The sequence below is a fragment of the Stomoxys calcitrans genome, chromosome 2 (assembly GCF_963082655.1).
Source record: "Stomoxys calcitrans chromosome 2, idStoCalc2.1, whole genome shotgun sequence".
Taxonomy (NCBI): domain Eukaryota; kingdom Metazoa; phylum Arthropoda; class Insecta; order Diptera; family Muscidae; genus Stomoxys; species Stomoxys calcitrans.
In genome coordinates, this window is record NC_081553.1 from 192,650,363 (window position 1) to 192,669,706 (window position 19,344).

The following is a 19,344-nucleotide window of genomic DNA, read 5'->3' on the forward strand; positions in this document are numbered from 1 at the left end:
AATAAGCGAAAAAATACTCGTCGGCGTTATGTTGAAAAATACACCGCAGATTATACGAGGGAGGTTATGGAATTTTTCAATATGCTAATTTTTTCCATATGCATAAATATAAGGAAGAAAGTGGCACAAGACACGTCACAGGGGGGGCATTTTATCGCCACTCCTATGGGTGACCACCATAAATGACCTATTACGGATGCTGATTGAGGAGGGATTTGAACCCGTCTGTTATGCAGACGATATTATAATACTTCTAAGGGGTTAGGACCCAAATCAGCTATGCAGAAGGGCCGAAAGGGTCTTGCATATGGCATATGACTGGGCTAGACCCAGAGGTCTCAATGGTAACCCAGAGAAGTCTGAAATATGGCTGTTCACGAGAAAGACGAAGGTGGGCCAATTTAACGCACCACGTTTCCTCAATAAGACGATTTCGATATCTGACAAGGTCAAATATTAGGTGTGATCTGGGACAGGAAACTGAAATGGAAGTGTCACATTCAGGAGCGTACTGAGAAGTCTCACAGATGTTGGGCACTATGTAAACGGGCCGTAGGCTCAAAATGGGGCTTGAATCCTAGGATAGTCCACTGGCTCTACAGGAGCGTGATTAGACCAATACTTACCAAACTTTTGCGAGCACTATGGATACCAAATGAAGTTAAACCACAGCCAGATACGCCAAAATTTTGATACAAAAAGAGGCCGCATTTTTTAAAATTCTATAGGTTAGGTTGAAAAGAGGGTGAAGATTTTAATCCGCCCCATGCTACTACAGAAGTTATATATTTTCAACTCGACATACTAGATCGGCGTTATATTCATAGACAATCTACAAATGTCCGTCTGTCTGTTTGTTGGAATCACTCTGCAGCCTTAAGTTCAAAGACGGCCTATATATTGATATAGCACTGATCTCCCGATAAGAAATTTTGAATTGATAAAAATTGTGTTTGTGCCCCGATTTCAATGAACAACCGTGCCGAGTTTGGAAATGGCGATGTCCTGATTTAAGGGGTTAAGCCTATAAATACGCTTTACTACCTTCTTTCACCGTTTTAGGTGATACGCAGTGGAATGATATTCAGATCTGTCAGAATGCCGCCCTCCGAACTGCGACGGGCCGTCCCCTCAGTTTTCATGTGGACCACCTCCATCAGGAGACAAGGATCCTACCAGTGCGTAGACTTAACTACATGTCGTCCAAGCAATACCTTTTGGGCTGTTATCGCAGAGACCATCCAAATCATCATCTTGTGGATAGATATCCACCGTCCAGAAGCCTTAAGATAGATCTACATGATCTAGAGCGTGAGGTTGAGCGCTACAAGAGAGAACCTCTAGATAAGGTGGCAAATCAAGCAGGTCTAGGCAACATTCATGCAGACTCGGTAGAAGATGCGGTAAATGGCTACCGGGTGAATGTAGTCCTTGGAGAACTACCGCCTCCCATTGCACCTGAAGAAATTGACCTCCCCCTGCAAACCAGAGTAGTTCTGGCTCAATAACGTTCCGGTAGATGCAGCCGCCTCAATTCCTACAGAGCAAGGATTGCTGCCGACGTGCAAGATGCATGTCCCGATTGTAACCAGGGACCGCACGATACACGTCACCTGTTTAACTGCCCAGCCAGACCCACTCGACTCAGACCCGGATCCCTGTGGACGCACCCCATCTTAGTAGCAGAGTTCCAGGGCCTTGACACTCAACAGAATCAAGCAGACAAAAGATAGAACACAGTTAACTGCTACCTCATCGCTCCGCCGATGGCAAGACAACATGTTCTCTGAACCTGTTGTACTATTGCGTTGTGTTGCGTTTACGTTGCATTTTTTCTCCATCGCAGTCCACCAAACTACAGAGGCGTAAGTAACTATCGTGAACTATCTTTGGATCCAGGTCCCATTTCGAGCCTGCGGCCCGTCTACATAGTGCCCAACATTTGTGAGCCTTCTCGGTACGCTCCTGAATGTGACACTTTCAATTCAGTTTCATGTCCAAGACCACACCTAAGTATTTAACCTTGTCAGATATCGAAATTGTTCTATTGAGGAAACGTGGTGCGTCAAATTGGCCCACCTTTGTCTCCTTCGTGAACTGGCATATTTCAGTCTTCTCTGGGTTAACATTGAGACCCCTAGGTCTAGCCCAGTCGTGTGCCATCGGCAACACCCTTTCGGTCCTTCTGCTTAGCTGGTTTGGATCCTTACCCCTTAGAAGTATTATAACATCGTCTGCGTAGCAGACGGGTTGAAAACACTCCTCAGTCAGCATCCGCAATAGGTCATTTATGGTGGTCATCCATAGAAGTGGCGATAAAATGCCCCCTGTGGCGTGTCCTGTGGCACTTTCTGCTTTATGTTTATGTCATGGGACACACAATTTATTCACCTGCTCCTTAGCCTATTGTTTTTTCTAGTCTCTAAGGACCGGGTTCACCCGATACTGGTCTAAGGATTGGATTAGTATATCGGTCCGCACATTGTTGAAAGCCAATGTCAATGTCAATGCAAACCGCCAGTGTGTACGTTTTGGCATCGATGGATTCTTCCATTTTATTTACAACATTTTGCAGGGCAGTCTCCTACGACCTTCACTTGACATATTGTATTTGAGCAGTTAGCTGAATATCCTACTCTTTACTTTTTATCTTGGCAGCGTCATTAACGCTATCGACCTGTTCGCAGAAAAGTTTCCAGGGCAGTCTCCAACGACCTTCACTTGACATAGGCATGCTGTTTGTATTTGAGCGGTTCGCTGGATATCCTATTCTTTACTTTTTATCTTGGCGGCGTCATTAACGCTATCGACCTGTTCGCAGAAAAGTTTCCTGGAGCCACGTTTTGCCGCTTTGGTAATTTTATTGTATTACACACGGCCCAAGGAATACAATAAAATTATCAAAGCGGCAAAACATGGCTCCAGGAAACTTTTCTGCGAACAGGTCGATATACCACCTCCTTTTTACTACATGCTCTGTTAAAAAGTCTGCCGATCTCTTTTCCAATATTGCGAATCTCCTCGGTCATCCAGGATTTTTTTTGGGGCTGATTTGCTTTTCCGAAGAGAACACCCATCTTCGAAAGACCCCACCAGTATAGTCGTAATCCTGTTGACATAAATTATCTTGCCCAAGTTTTCTTCTGAGTAGTTTTCCGAATTTTGTCCAGTTGGTTTTCAATTTATTCCGGAAGCTTCTCAGGCTAACCTTGCGAGTCTAAACCTGATGTATCGATGGTCAGAGAGCGAGTATTCCAAGGGGACCCTCCCTCCCTAATCCTATTAACCAAGGGTGATGTGTTACCAATATTAAGTGCCCCTCAGACACCAAGGAATAAATTTTTATGTCAGATTTGTACTCTACTTTTAAATACCTTTCATTTGATACCCATATTGCCCAAAGCGGTAAAAGTGTCCTGTTGGGTGGTGTTTTTGGGGGTGGGGGACCCCCCCGACACTTATGGTGACATTTTAATGTCAAGTTCTTACTCTACTCTTAAATACCTTTCATTTGATGCCCATATTGCCCCAATCGGTTAACATGCCCGTTCGGTTGGGGTTTTCGGTGGGGCGTCCCCCCCGGCTATTTGACCCCAAAATGTTGTACCAATTTAGTGTTGCATGCAAAATTTCGCTCCAGTCGGTGTACCCATCTCCGATATCTGGCGTTTTTGCAAATGGGGAAGCTTCTCATAATTCCCAATTTTTGCCTAAAATAAATTTGTCAAAATTTGGTTTTAAGGAAAATTTCATTTAAATTTGATTTTCAGTTAAATTGAATCTTCATGAAAATTTATGAGACTAAAATTAGTTTTTCCTGCGTATTTTGACACAATGTCACAATGCTGATTCAAAAAATTCCTATCTTGAGATGGCGCTGCCTCTCTGATTGTCTCTTGAACCTCGCACAGCATCATGATGGAATTACAAACAAACATACACACCGCCAAAAAGACAGACGGCGAACTAATGTACTTATATACTAAATTCATCAATCGCTACAACTACAACAACAACGGCAACAGCAACAACGAAAACAAGACAAAACGACATACAATAGTTGTATGGCATAAACGGACGGATACGGATGGTTGTGAGGGCGGACTGATATACTGCCCGACTGAACAAATGCATGTTCTCGTACTTACTCGCACATACATAAACATAGGTACATAGATTTTCAAAAAAAAAACGAACAAAATTGAACAAAAAAAAAAAAACGTTATATTCGAACTTTTGTGTCATCTCATCTCGATTGCAAAGCAAGCCAAAATCGTTTTGGAATATTTCAATGTTCAGCGTCGTGGTGAAAAGTTCGTGCGGGTCAAATTCTAAGACGGTGTCAAAAACTTGAAACTATTAACGCCAAGTGCTAAACTTTAAACCAAAAACAAAAAAAAAATAAATAAAAACATACACCGACCACACAGAGAGAAAGAGAGCAACATCAGAAGATAACAAAAACGAAACAAAATATTTCAAAAATATATTTAAACCATAAAACTAAGAAAAGTGGTTGCCAAACTCATTAATTTGAATTTAATTGCCACTCTAAAGTGCTTACTTTTATTCTTTCATGAAAATTGCCAATGAAAAATTAAATGTAGACAACCATAATTAAAATAAATGCTGTTCATGCTACATCAGCACTTTGAAGCCAACCTAAGGTTTTGCTGGATGTTGGTTTTCAGCGGAATCGATTTGAAACCCTAAAGGATAACAATGGATAATTTGTAAGGATTTGTATAAAGTATTTTGAATTGGGGCAGGTTATAGAAAGTTTTCGATTTGTTGATTTAAAAATATTGCAAAATCTTTCAACTTTTTATTTTATTATTTTTTCCAAATTTTTGAGCCATTGAAAATTTTGCCAAAATTTTATTTCTATAGAAAATTTTGTCAAAATTTTATTTCTATAGAAAATTTTGTCAAAATTTTATTTCTATAGAAAATTTTGTCAAAATTTTATTTCTAAAGAAAATTTTGTCAAAATTTTATTTCTATAGAAAATTTTGTCAAAATTTTATTTCTATTGAAAATTTTGTCAAAATTTTATTTCTATAGAAAATTTTGTCAAAATTTTATTTCTATAGAAAATTTTGTCAAAATTTTATTTCTATAGAAAATTTTGTCAAAATTTTATTTCTATTGAAAATTTTGTCAAAATTTTATTTCTATTGAAAATTTTGTCAAAATTTTATTTCTATAGAAAATTTTGTCAAAATTTTATTTCTATTGAAAATTTTGTCAAAATTTTATTTCTATAGAAAATTTTGTCAAAATTTTATTTCTATAGAAAATTTTGTCAAAATTTTATCAAAATTTTATTTCTATAGAAAATTTTGTCAAAATTTTATTTCTATAGAAAATTTTGTCAAAATTTTATTTCTATAGAAAATTTTGTCAAAATTTTATTTCTATAGAAAATTTTGTCAAAATTTTATTTCTATAGAAAATTTTGTCAAAATTTTATTTCTATAGAAAATTTTGTCAAAATTTTATTTCTATAGAAAATGTTGTCAAAATTTTATTTCTATAGAAAATTTTGTCAAAATTTTATTTCTATAGAAAATTTTTTCAAAATTTTATTTCTATAGAAAATTTTTTCAAAATTTTGTAGCCATAGAAAATTTTGTCAAAATTTTATTTCTATAGAAAATTTTGTCAAAATTTTATTTCCATAGAAAATTTTGTCAAAATTTTTTTTCTATAGAAAATTATGTCAAAATTTTATTTCTTTAGAAAATTTTTTGTTTGTATGTTGTATTAATAGCGAAAACGCATCTATGATACAATTATCACATTAACCACGCTCGACAACCTGTCTATTAGCTGTACTTTTCCCAATGCATGTATTTTTGTGTAATGATAGACATTCTTTCTGTGACAAGTTACACTTCTTCCGTGCTACACATGATTTTGTGCATCTGTTGAAAGTTGTATTGATGGTTTCGAACGCTAAGACAACGGAAATGGCTCTCGCTGTTGTTCCGTGTGCCCAGGTTCGACTCATGGCCGGGCTCTGCCGATTTTTTTAATTTTTTAAGTTTTTTGCCTGTTAGGGCGTAGTTATTACCGTTTGAACATATTTGCTGGAGATTTCATACTGGTTGTTTAACAACCAATCTGAAAAGATCCGCCGTGGTCCATCAAAATTGGTTCAAAATTAGTCATAGCTCCTACATTGTACTTATAGGGTAGGTGAAGGGCATTATACGTCGGCACTGCCCGACTTTTGCCTTTCCTTACTGGTTATTTCTATGGATTTTTTTTTTAAATATCATTTTTATAATTTTTTGTTGGTTTTTTTTTTATAGAAATTATTGACAAAATCTAATTTTTTTCAATTGGATATTGTCCGGCAGCAGACCTTAGGGTTTGCTGTTGGTGTGACGGCAAACGAACCAACAACCAGTCAAAAGTTATTACAACCACACAAATATTATACCCACCACCATAGGATGGGTGTATACTAGGTTAGTACCTAGTCATTCCGTAACACCTCGAAATATTGATCTAGGACCCCATCTTTTTATATATAAAAATCAAGAGTAGAATACGAATGTAATATCCAAATGTGGGACCACATTTGGGGGGTCCACCCCTTCCCCAAAACACCCCCCAAACAGGACTTATTTACTGACCATGGGGTTATGGGGCTTAAATAAAAGGTATGTAAGTGTAGAATTTAAATCCGATATCCAAATATGGGACCAAGTGTTTGGGGGGCCGCTTCTCCCCAAAAACATTCCCCAAAGGGGACAAATTTACGACCATAGCAATATGGAGCTCAAATAAAAGGTCTTTGGGAGTGAAGCACGAATCTGATATCAATATTCTGGAAAAGTGTCTATGGGGCCACCCCACCCCCACAACAACATCCAAATAGGAAGTAGTTACTGACTATTGCAATATGAGGCTCAAATAAGAGGGTTTTGAGAGTAGGACACGAATCCGAGATATATTTTCAAGGCCAACTCACTGAGTGGCCGCCCATCCCCCAAGCCGGTCATGTTTGCCGACTATATAAATATGGGGCTTAAATTAAAAGTATGTGGGAGTAGACCACGTATCTGATATCAACATTAGGGACCAACTGTCTAGGGGATGTCCCACCACCATAACAACCCCCAAATAGGACGTATTTGCTCACCAAGACAATTTGGGTCTTAAAGAGAGTGAAAATAAATATTTTTAGTTTTTAGGGCCAATACCCCAAACCGTATATATATGCTGACTTTTGCAATAAGGAGTTTAAATGAGATTAGAAAATGAATTTGATATCCAATTTTGAGGCCAACGGCAATATGGGGTTCAAATAAATGATATATAGATTTTCTGGGGATCTACCTATTTCCCAAAATACCCCACAAACAGCAATTTTTTACTGACCATCGCAATAGGGGGCTCAAATAAAGGTATTTGGGAGTAGAATACGAATTTGATATCCAAATGTAGGACCATGTATTTAGGGCATCGCCTCTTCTCCAAAACACCCCCCAAAGGGTAGAAATTTTTTCGACTATACCAATATGTGGCTCAAATGAAAGGTATTTGGGTTAGAAAACAAATTTGATAACCTATTTTGGGGCCATCGTGTAAACTCCCCTCAAAACCAATGGCAATATGGGTTTTAAATAAATGGCATTTGATAGAAGAGCACGATGCTGATATTTTTTCAGGGCCAAGTGTCTGAGGGACCCCCGAAAACACCCCTTAATCAGATATCATGAAAATATCGGGCTGAAATAAAGTATTTTAAGAATGGAGTACACCTTACATCCAAACTTAAATTCGTAGATCATATGGGATTCAGAGAAAGGAATTTATTTTGTTAAACTGCTTGTCAAGCGACATACTATTTTCGTAGCATGGTATTTCACTAAAAGCTCTTTAATTGACGAAAATAAATATTCCAAGGAAACTTTTTTTTCCACATAAAGTAAAAGAAGGCGCAGCGGAGCGCGCCCGGGTCAGCTAGTAAAGTATTGGGTTGCGCAAAAAAGTAACAGCTGATAACTGACAGGAGAAAGAATGCAATTACAGAGTCACAAGCTGTGAAAAAAATTGTCAACGCCGACTATATGAAAAATCCGCAATTACTTTTTGGGCAACCCAATAAAGATATTTTTGATCGTCTCGGCGATCCAGCCATATCCGTCCGTCCGTCTGTCGAAATCACGACAGCGGTCGAACGCGTGGAGCTAGCCGCTTGAAATTTTGCACAGATACCTAATATTGATGTAGGTCGTTTCATATTTGGATATAGCTCCCATATAAACCGATCTCGCGATTAGAATTCTTGAACCCCTGGAAGCCGCAATTTTTGTCCGATTTGAGTGAAATTTTGCACATATTGTTCTGTTATAACTTCCAACAAGTGTGCAAAGAACGGTCCAAATTAGTCTTTAACCTGATATAGTTCCCATATAAACCGATCTCCCGATTTGACTTCTTGAGCCCCTGCAAGCCGCAATTTCAGTCCGATTTAGTTGAAATTTTGCACTTAGTATTCTGTTATGACTTCCAATAACTATGGTTAGTACGGTCCAAATCGGTCTAAAACTTGATATAGCTCCCATATAAACCAATCTCCCGATTTGACTTCTTGAACCCCTGGAAGCAGCATTTTTTGTCCAATTTGGTTAAAATTTTGCAATTAGTATTCTATTATGACTTCCAACAACTGTGTTAAGTACGGTCCAAATCGGTCTATAACCTGATATAGCTCCCATATAAACCGATCTCCCGATTTGACTTCTTGAACCCCTGGAAGCGCCAATTTTTGTCCAATTTGGGTGAAATTTGGAACATGGTGTTCTGTTATGACTTCCAACAACTGTGTAAAGTACGGTCCAAATCGGTCTAAAACCAGATATAGCTCCCATATAAACCGATCTCCCGATTTGACTTCTTGAGCCCCTGGAAGCTGCAATTATTGTCCGATTTGGGTGAAATTTTGCACTTAGTGTTCTGTTATGACTTCCAAAAACTATGTTAAGTACGGTCCAAATCGGTCTAAAACCTGATATAGCTCCCATAAAAACCGATCTCCCGATTTGACTTCTTGAACCCCTGGAAGCCGCAATTATTGTCCGATTTGGCTGAAATTTGGAACATAGTGTTCTGCTATAACTTCCAACAAGTGTGCAAAGTATGGTCCAAATCGGTCTATAACCTGATATAGCTCCCATATAAACCGATCTCCCGATTTGACTTCTTGAGCCCCTGGAAGCCGCGATTATTGTCCGATTTGGCTGAAATTTGGAACATAGTATTCTGTTATGACTTTCAGCAAATGTGTGTAGTAGGGTCCAAATCGGTCACGAACCTGATATAGCCGCCGTGTAAACCGAGCTCTCGATCATCCTTGTTCGGTTTCTAGAGCTTTAATTTTTGCTGGTTTGACAGAAGTTTGGTATGTAGAATAAAAATATGCCCTTCAACTAAAATTTTTTTCATAAACTTTTATCAGAATCCATGGTGGTGGGTTCCCAAGATTCGGCCCGGCTATTACTTGCTTTCTATCTAATATTAAAACTAAGATTTTTTTTGTTTTTCTATTTGTTATAGAAACAGAGAAACCTACGGCATGCAACCGAACAATGTCCGATTGTATGAAATATTTCAAGACCGAATGTTAGCGCAAAACGTTTAAAAATTTATTTTTCCTAGAAAACTTAATTTTTATTGAAAATTTTTGTATTTTTTGCATTTTTTTTATTGTTTACCCAAAAATGTTTATCGGCCATGGCCATTACTGTTTACTCACACACACATACCTAATAATTTATGTAATAAAAGTGTTTTTATTACTTTTTTTGCGCTTCATTTTTTGTTGGCATAAATAAAAACTCAAGGTGCGAAATTTGCCAATTGCTCCAGAAAAATTTTGCAGTAATATAAATGAAATAAACCGTAAGAATAAAAATCATAAATCTACATTTAATTTGAATGAAGTGTTTAATTGATTAAGACTTCTGTTATAAACAAGGCTATCCGGGGTGGAAAGTGTTAATTTGGCACAATTCTCTTACAAAGTTATTATTTTTCTTAGCATGGAAAAAAAAATCCAAACCATTGTATTTCAAAAGGCAAGAAAGGCATTGGAACAAATTTTAGTGTCAAGAAAACTGCGTAATTTTGAAGACAATATCATTTTATGGATATTAGAAATCTTTAGTAGAGTAGTCAATGAAATTTTGATTCAATGCCAATGCCATTGTTTTTACAACATCCACCGTAGGATGAAACGGACGTTTACTTCCACAAATTCATTTGCAACATCATGATATATTGGTTTTAGACCTTATGGCTCGATGGCCATGAAAATTTAAATTAATTTTCTAACCAAAAAGTTATCGATTTTAAATTTTGCACTAGGGATCCCAAAGGCGACTTTCCACTAATCGATAAGTTGACTTTTTGTGTAAAAAATCAAAGTCGACTTTCAAAGATTAAAAAGTCGAATAATCGATTTTGAAGTCGAAGAGTCGAAAAGAAAGCTGCACTGAGAGAAAAAAAGCTGCACTGAGAGAAAAAAAAGCTTCAGCCCCTTAAATCGCGTATCTAATGTCCGAGATTGAACAAGTAAAACCGTGCTAAGTTAGTCCTGGCCGAATATTGGGAACCCCCTACCATAAATTCTGCTAAAAATTTATACAAAATAAATTAAGTTGAAGGGTGTAATTTTATTCTACTTACCAAACTTCTGTCAAACCAGCAAAAAGTAAAGTTGTTGGAAGTCATAGCGGAACACCACATGCCAAATTTCAGCCAAATCGGACAAAAATTGCGGCTTGTAAGGGCTACAGAAATCAAATCGGGAGATTGGTTTATATGGGGGCGGCTTACAGGTGCTCAAGAAGTCAAATCGGTAGATCAGTTGGATTGGATATGTCAGTTGATGGGTATCTGAAGTTCGCCCGCATAATATTTTTAATATTTTTTTACTTGTTTCTAAGTTTTAAGTTACTTAGACTTAAGAAGTCAAATTGACCATCCCCTTTATATGAGATTTTACAATATCTACTGAGAACATATTTGTATAGTTATTAGTCAAATCGAACCAAAATTGAGACTTCTAGGTATTCAAAAAATCAAAAGAAAGAATCGATTTATATACATAACTTAAGGTAGACATAGACCATGTCTGCTTAAGGTCCAATTTGGACATTTCTCTGTGCGACACATTTTCGTTGAAATCTTCTACAGGACTTTTCACATATCGTCAGCATTAGTGAGGATATAAACACTGCTTACATCTCGCCAGTAGTAAAATCCAAGCGTTTTATGTCATAGCAGAGCCTGAACGAATTTACTACCTAAGAAAATTTATTTTATTGCTTAAAAGGGACATTATGTGACATATAAGTGTTCTTAAAGTAATAACACGTATACGCCACTGTGTCCTAGAATGCATGTAAAAAATAAAATAAAATCAATTATACGTCACATGATACCACATTCTATAAAATAAAATAACATGCTTGTAATATTTCAAATAATCAAGAGAATGACTTATCAAACATTTTAGGGGAATTTATTTTTCTTCGAAAAATTGCCAGTGTTGTGATAACATCAACACTGACAAATTGTCCAAGAATAATAAATACCGCTAAAGCGTTCGATGCAGCTAATTAAAAATATATGTAAACAAACAAAACACAAGTAAAAAGGCGTTAAGTTCGGCCGGGCCGAACTTTGGATACCCACCACCCACCTCGGGTATAATGTAAACCACCCCTTGTCATAATCCGATGAAAAATGCGTATTTTATGCCCCTAAATTAATCAACCAAATTTGACATGGAGGAGGCCACTGTAGCGCAGAGGTAAGCATGTCCGCCTATGATGGTGAACGCCTGGGTTCGAATCCTGGCAGGAACATCAGAAAAATTTTCAGCGGTGGTTATCCCCTTCTAATGCTGGCGTCATTTGTGAGGTACTTTGCCATGTAAAAACTTCTCCCCAAAGAGGTGTCGCTCTGCGGTACGCCGTTCGGACTCGGCTATAAAAAGGAGGTCCCTTATCATTGAGCTTTAAGTCGGACAGCACTCATTGATTTGTGAGAAGTTTGCCCCAGTTTTTCAATGGAATGTTCATGGGCAAATTTGCATTTGCAATTCGACATGGACATTGATTGGTCTAATAAGTACAAGTCATTGTTCAATTTGGTAGAACAAATTTTTGGTCTTTATGGTAGCTATATCCAAATATAGACCCATCTGAACCATATACGACACGGATGTCGAAAAGCCTAACATAAGTCACTGCGTCAAATTTTTGCAAATTGGATTATAATTGCGCCTTTATGGGGCCAAGACTTTAAATCGAGGGATCGGTCTACATGGCAACTATATCCAAATCTGAACCGATCTGGGCCAAATTGCAGAAAGATGTCGAAGGGTGTAACCCAACTTACTGTCCCAAATTTCGGCGAAATCGGACAATAAATGCGCTTTTTTGGGCGCAAGACCTTAAATCGAGATATCGGTCTATATAGCAGTAATATTCAAATTTGGACCGATTTTGGCCAAATTGAAGTAGGATATCGAAGGGCCTAACTTTATTCACTGTCCCAAATTTCGGCGACATTGGACCATAAATGCGCCTTTTATGGGCCCAAAACCTTAAATCGAGGAATCGGTCTATATGGCAGCTATATCGAAATCTGGACCGATGTGGGCCAATTTTAAAAAGGATATCGGAGGGCCAAATTTTTGCAAAATCGGACAATAAATGCGCCTTTTATGGGCCTAAGACCCTAAATTGGCGGATCGGTCTATATGGCAGCTATATCCAAATCTGGCTATATCCGATCTGGGTCAAATTTAAGAAGGATGTCGAGTAGCTTGACACAACTCACTGTCCCGAATTTCAGAAAAATCGGATAATAAATGTGGCTTTTATGGGCCTAAGACCCTAAATCGATGGATCGGTCTATATGTCAGCTATGTTCAAAACAAGACCAAATTGAAGAACGATGTCGTGTGGCCTAAAACAACTCATTGTCCCAAATTTCGGCGAAATCGGACAATAAATGCGCTTTTTTGGGCGCAAGACCTTAAATCGGGAGATCGGTCTATATGGCAGGTATATCGAAATCTGGACCGATCGGGGCCATATTGAAGAAGGATGTCGAAGGGCCTAACACAATTCACTGTCCCAAATTTCGGCGACATCAGACAATAAATGCGCCTTTTATGGGCCCAAGACCTTAAATTTACGGCGGATCTGTCTATATGGCAGCTATATCCAAATTTGAACCGATCTGGTCCAAATTACAGAAAGATGTCGAAGGGCCTAACACAACTTACTGACCCAAATTTCGGCGACATCGGACAATAAATGCGTCTTTTAAGGGCCCAAAACCTTAAATCGAGAGATCGGTCTATATGGCAGCTATATCCAAATCTGATCCGATCTGTTCCAAATTGCAGAAGGATATCGAAGAGCCCTAACACAACTCACCGTCCCAAATTTCGGCGAAATCGGACAATAAATGCGCTTTTTATGGGCCCAAAACCTTAAATCGAGAGATCGGTCTATATGGCAGCTATATCCAAATCTGAACCGATCGGGGCCAAATTGAAGAAAGATGTCGAAGGGTCTAACACAACTCACTGTCCCACATTTCGGCGACATCGCACAATTAATGCGCCTTTTGTGGGCCCAAGACCTTAAATTGAGAGATCGGTCTATATGGCAGCTATACCCAAATCTGGACCGATCGGGGCCAAACTGAAGAAGGATGTCGAAGGTCCCTAACACAACTCACTGTCCCACATTTCGGCGACATCGGACAATTAATGCACCTTTTGTGGGCCCAATACCTTAAATCGAGACATCGGTCTATATGGCAGTTATATCCAAATCTGGACCGATCTGGTCCAAATTGAAGACCGATGTCGAAAGCCCTAACACAACTCACTGTTCCAAATTTTAGCAAAATCGGTTATTAAATGTGGCTTTTAGGGGCCTAAGACCTTAAATCGGTGGATCGTTCTATAGGGGGGCTATATCAAGATATAGTCCGATATAGCCTATCTTCAAACTTAACCTACCTATGGACAAACAACGAATTTGTGCAAGTTTCAGCTCAAAATCTCAATTTTTCAGAACTGTAGCGTGATTTCAACAGACAGACATTCAGACGGACGGACATGGCTAGATCGTCTTAGATTTTTACGATGATCAAGAATTTATATATACTTTATAGGGTCGGAAATAGATATTTCGATGTGTTGCAAGTGGAATGACAAAATTAATATACCCCCATCTTTCGGAGGTGGGTATAATAACAAAAACATGATAAATTGACAACAAAATGTCATCTTGTCATAAATTTAACAAAATACCCTGAGGAGGGTATGGATGCTGAATTTGAGATCTTGATTGATTACCATCACGAGGAGTGTAGTATCAACGTCATCGTTAAATGTCATGCTTATAAACATAGTCAGACAAGCAAATGTTAATTATTTAAGAGAAATCGAAAAAAAAAAAATCACAAAATTTAAAAATAATTTTTAAACGTTCTTAAAATTAGCTTCGATCTTAAATACGAGACTGGTGCAAATCTTATTGATATTGGCCATTTTGTGATGCCTTGCATGTACATATACAAAAAGTTTGCCATTATTTAAATTATTACTTTTATTATTAACCCAGTAAACAACAAAAGAATGATTAATAATAAATTGTTGTTGTTGTTGTCGACGACGACGACAACGACACGATATAAAATTTCGTCGTTGTCGCCATAGTTTTCGTTTTGAAAATAAAACTTTTCTGTATAGACTTTTTTTACTTTTTTTTCTTTCTTTGGCTCAATTTAAAGACATCATCATCGTCGTTGCGCTTTTTTTTGCTCAGGTTCAAGGGCAAGAAATGTGGAAAAGAAACCCCCTGAAAGATTAAGCTCTGTGTAGAATATCACACAATGGAGGGCTATGGTGGCAAGGGGGTTAGAGGCTATGCACAGTAGCAGCAGATGCTGCGACTGCAGCATCCACATCTTTGTTGTGATAATATACGAATATCAAATCAAATATTATGAGACATCTTATATCAGAGCATGTAAATATACTCCAAAGAAAAATCAACATTTCAAAATCGCCACACACACACACATGTTAACCCTCTCTCTCTCACTCTCACACACCTGCACACGCAGATAGTGTAAGAAAACACTCGGTTTTCTGGTATTTTCTTTATTAGACGCTAGCAGGTAAGATAAGCAATACATTAAAGTGGGTTATCTTCCAAACAAATTAGGAAAATAATTTCTCGAGTTAAAATGGGATGTCCTTTCTACTCAAAACCATGGAACTTACTGTGGACACCATGATAAAGAGAACGACATTCAGCGAACTGCCTAAATGCAAACAGCATGTCTATGTAAAGGGAAGGTCGGTGGAGACTGCCCTGCAAGAGGTTGTGCATAAAATAGAAGAATCCTTCGATGTCAAAACGTACTCCCTGGTGGTATGCATTGACATCGAGGGGGCTTTTAACAATGTGCGGACCGATACACTGACCCAATCCTTAGACCAGTAGCGGGTGGACCCGGTCCTTAGAGAATGGATAAACAATATGCTTAGGAACAGGTGGATAAATTGTGTGTCCCATGGCATAAATATTAGGGAGAAAGCGGCACAAGGTACAGGGAGGCATTTTATCGCCATTCCTATGGGTGACTACCATGCAAATGCAAATTTTGCCCATGAACATTCACTAAGGAACAGGGGCAAACTTCTCACTTATCAATGAGTGCAGTCCGATTAAAGAATAAGCTCAATGATAAGGTTTCTCCTTTTTATAGCCGAATCCGAACGGCGTGCCGCAGTGCGAGACCTCTTTGAAGAGAAGTTTTACATGGCATAGTACCTCACAAATGTTGCCAGCATTAGGAGGGGAAAACCACCGCTGAAAATTTTTTCTGATGGTCTCGCCAGGATTCGAACTCAGGCGTTCAACGTAATAGGCGGACATGCTAGCCTCTGCGCTACGGTGACCACCATAAATGACCTATTACGGATGCTGACTGAGGAGGGATTTGGACCCGTCCGCAGACAATGTTATAATACTTCTAAGCGGTAAGGATCCGGACGAGCTATGCAGAGAGGTCGAAAGGGTCTTGCATAGGGCATATGACTGGGCTAGACCCAGAGGTCTCAATGTTAACACAGAGACGACTGAAATATGCCTGTTCACGAGGAAGAAGAAGGTGGGCCAATTTAACGCACTACGTTTCCTCAATAAGACGATTTCGATACCTGACAAGGTCAAATACTAAGGTGTGATCTTGGGCTGGCAACTGAATTGGAAGTGTCACATTCAGGAGCGTACTGAGAAGGGTCACAGATGTTGGACCCTATGTAGATGGGCCGAAAGGGTCTTGCATATGGCATATGACTGGGCTAGACCCAGAGATCTCAATGTTAACCCAGAGAAGACTGAAATATGCCTGTTCACGAGGAAGACGAAGGTGGGCCAATTTAACGCACCACGTTTCCTCAATAAGACGATTTCGATACCTGACAAGGCCAAATACTTAGGTGTGATCTTGGACAGGAAACTGAATTGAAAGTGTCACATTCAGGAGCGTACTGACAAGGCTCACAAATGTTGGGCACTATGTAGACGGGCTGTAGGCTCGAAATGGGGCCTGAATCCGAGGATAGTCCACTGGATCTACAGGAGCGTCATTAGAACAATACTTACTTACGCCTCAGTAGTTTGGTGGACTGCTATGGAGAAAAAGTGCAACATAAGGACCATAAAACAGGTTCAGAGAACATGTTGTCTTGGCATAGGCGGAGCGATGAGGACCACGCCCACTAGAGCTCTGGAGACTATTCTAGATATCCGACCCATTGACATACAGATTAAGTGTGAGGCAGCCACTGCGGCTATGAGACTTAAGGCGATGGGAGAATGGATTGAGGATGGGAGCAGCTCATACCATCGCGGTATAATCGAGGCGACGATAGGAAACCTGGAAGGAAGGGAAAAGGTTTCCGATCGGATACCTGAGATTAACCTTGAAGTCGAGTACGAGGCATTGTTGCCATCGGCACAGTCTTGGATTGACGGAAGCCTAGTATTGAGATCTGCAGATCATGTTACACGGATGGATTAGAGCTAGAGGACAGAGTAGGCCTGGGGGTCTACATTGAGAAACCAGGGACTGAGATCTGTTTTAGACTGCCTGACCATAATACGGTCCTACAGGCGGAGATCCGGGCGCTCACGGAATGCGTGAGGTTGGGTGGTGCTAACGCAGTTCAGACTATCGCGATATAATCGAGGCGACGATAGGAAACCTGGAAGGAAGGGAAGAGGTTTCCGATATGATACCAGAGATGAACTTTGAGGTCGAGTGCGAGGCACTGCTGCCATCGGCACAGTCTTGGATTGACGGAAGCCTAGTATTGCCATCTGGAAGATCATCTTACACGGATGGACCAAAGCTAGAGGACAGGGTGGGCCTGGTGGTCTACATTGAGAAACCAGGGACTGAAATCGGTTTTATACTGCCTGACCATAAAACGGTCCTACAGGCGGAGATCCGGGCGATCACGCAATGCGTGAGGTGGTGTTGTGTGCACGTCGAGTGTGAACATCTTTACCGACAGTAAAATTGCCATAAAAGCAATAACAACTAGGTCGGTAAGGTCACGAACACTCTTGCAGTGTAAGAAAGAGATTAACGCCTTCTCTGAGAATGGGAAAATCCGAATCGTTTGGGTGCCGGGCCATAACGCAGTAAGGGGGAATGAAAGGGCAGACGATTTGGCGGTGAAGGCCAGATGACCGCCGTCAATAATCTTGGTTAACCCGAAGCCTTTCGGGTCGACGCAGTCCGAGATAAGGGAGTGGGCGACAAATGCGCAGGCAACATTGTGGAACAGCAAAACGGTCGGTAGGGCGGCGAAAATCCCATGGGGGCATCCAGATCGTTAGAAGACAAGAAGAGTAAAATTCGAACTTTGAATAAAAATTTGCCCCCAAGTGTCATAAGTGTCCTTACATGTCCAAAAAGACATGAAATAAACCGTCTTTGGGAGAAGACTACGGGATAAAACTGGACTTGAATGAAAAGTCTTTGGCAGTAGATTAATATTAGGGACCAAGCGCTTTAACAGTACATTTATATCGCGACAATAAGGGACTCTACGAAATGGTCTTTGACAAGTGTCTGAGGGACTGACTCCCGAACGTACATGTTGGCAGACCGGAGTAGAGTAATAATTTGATATCCTAATTTAGGAAAATATACTGACGACTGACCAATCCAAAAAAAAAAAACCATAGCAGACTGGGACAAAAAAAAAACATCAACCGAATATATATGCCGTTCGGGACAAAAAAAGGCCACAATAAATCAATTAGTTTAAACAAGTAAGAGCGTGATAAGTTCGGCCAGGCCGAGTCTTATATACCCTCCACCATGGATCGCATTTGTCGAGTTCTTCGCGTGGTATCTCTTTTTAGGCAAACAAAGAATAATGGAAAAGAATTTTTATGCTATTGGAGATATATCAAGTTATAGTCCGATTCGTGCCATAAGTGAATTGAATGTTGAAGACCATAGTAGAAGTCATTGGGTTATATCTCAGTCCATTCGGTTAAGAATTGCGCCTTGAAGGGGCTCAAGAAGCATAATCGGGAGATCGGTTTAAGTGGGAGCTGTATGAGGCCATAGATCGATTAAGACCAAATTGGACATGTATGTTGAAGGTCATGCGAGAAGCCGTTGTAAAAATCCAGCAAAAGCGGATAATAATTGCACCCTCTAGAGGCTTAAGAAGTCAACATCCCAGATCGGTTAATATGGCAGCTACATCAGGTTATGTACCGATTTGATCCATATTTATCGCAGTTGTTGGAAGTCATAATGAAATACTTCATGCAAAATTTCAGCCAAATCGGATAAGAAGTGCGCCCTCTAGTGGCTCAAGAAGTCAAGACCCAAGATCGGTTTATATGGCAGCTATAACAGGTTATAGACCGATTTAAACCATATTTAGCACAGATGTTGGAAGTCATTAAAAAAACACTTTATGCTAAATTTCAACCAAATCGCAAAAGAATTGGCTCAAGAAGTCAAGACCCAAGATCGGCTATATCAGGTTATGGACCGATTTAAAGTTTAAGTCATAACAAAACACCTCATGCTAAATGTCAACCAAATCGGATGAGAATTGCGCCCTCTAGTGGCTCAAGAACTCAAGACCCAAGTTCGGTTTATGTGGCAGCTATATCAAAACATGGACCGATATGGTCCATTTACAATCCCAACCGACCTACACTAATAAGAAGTATTTGTGCAGAATTT

The 19,344-nt window shown here is 39.4% G+C and overlaps 2 protein-coding genes across 3 annotated transcripts in view; one reads left to right on the forward strand and one right to left on the reverse strand.

Moving 5' to 3' along the window:
- LOC106088150 (small ribosomal subunit protein uS9m) overlaps positions 1 to 19,344 on the reverse strand; it is an 84,559-nt gene that overhangs the window by 5,117 nt on the left and 60,098 nt on the right. The window lies entirely within an intron of this gene.
- The window catches only part of LOC106088148 (transient receptor potential channel pyrexia), a 63,778-nt gene continuing 48,586 nt past the window's right edge, over positions 4,153 to 19,344 (forward strand). The window contains exon 1 of one of the 2 annotated variants that reach the window (XM_013253519.2): positions 4,153 to 4,168. The gene's annotated coding sequence lies outside the window, so the exon portion shown is untranslated. Of the gene's footprint in view, positions 4,169 to 4,299; positions 4,734 to 19,344 lie in introns of those variants that run through there. The other variant, XM_013253516.2, reaches the window with a different exon arrangement.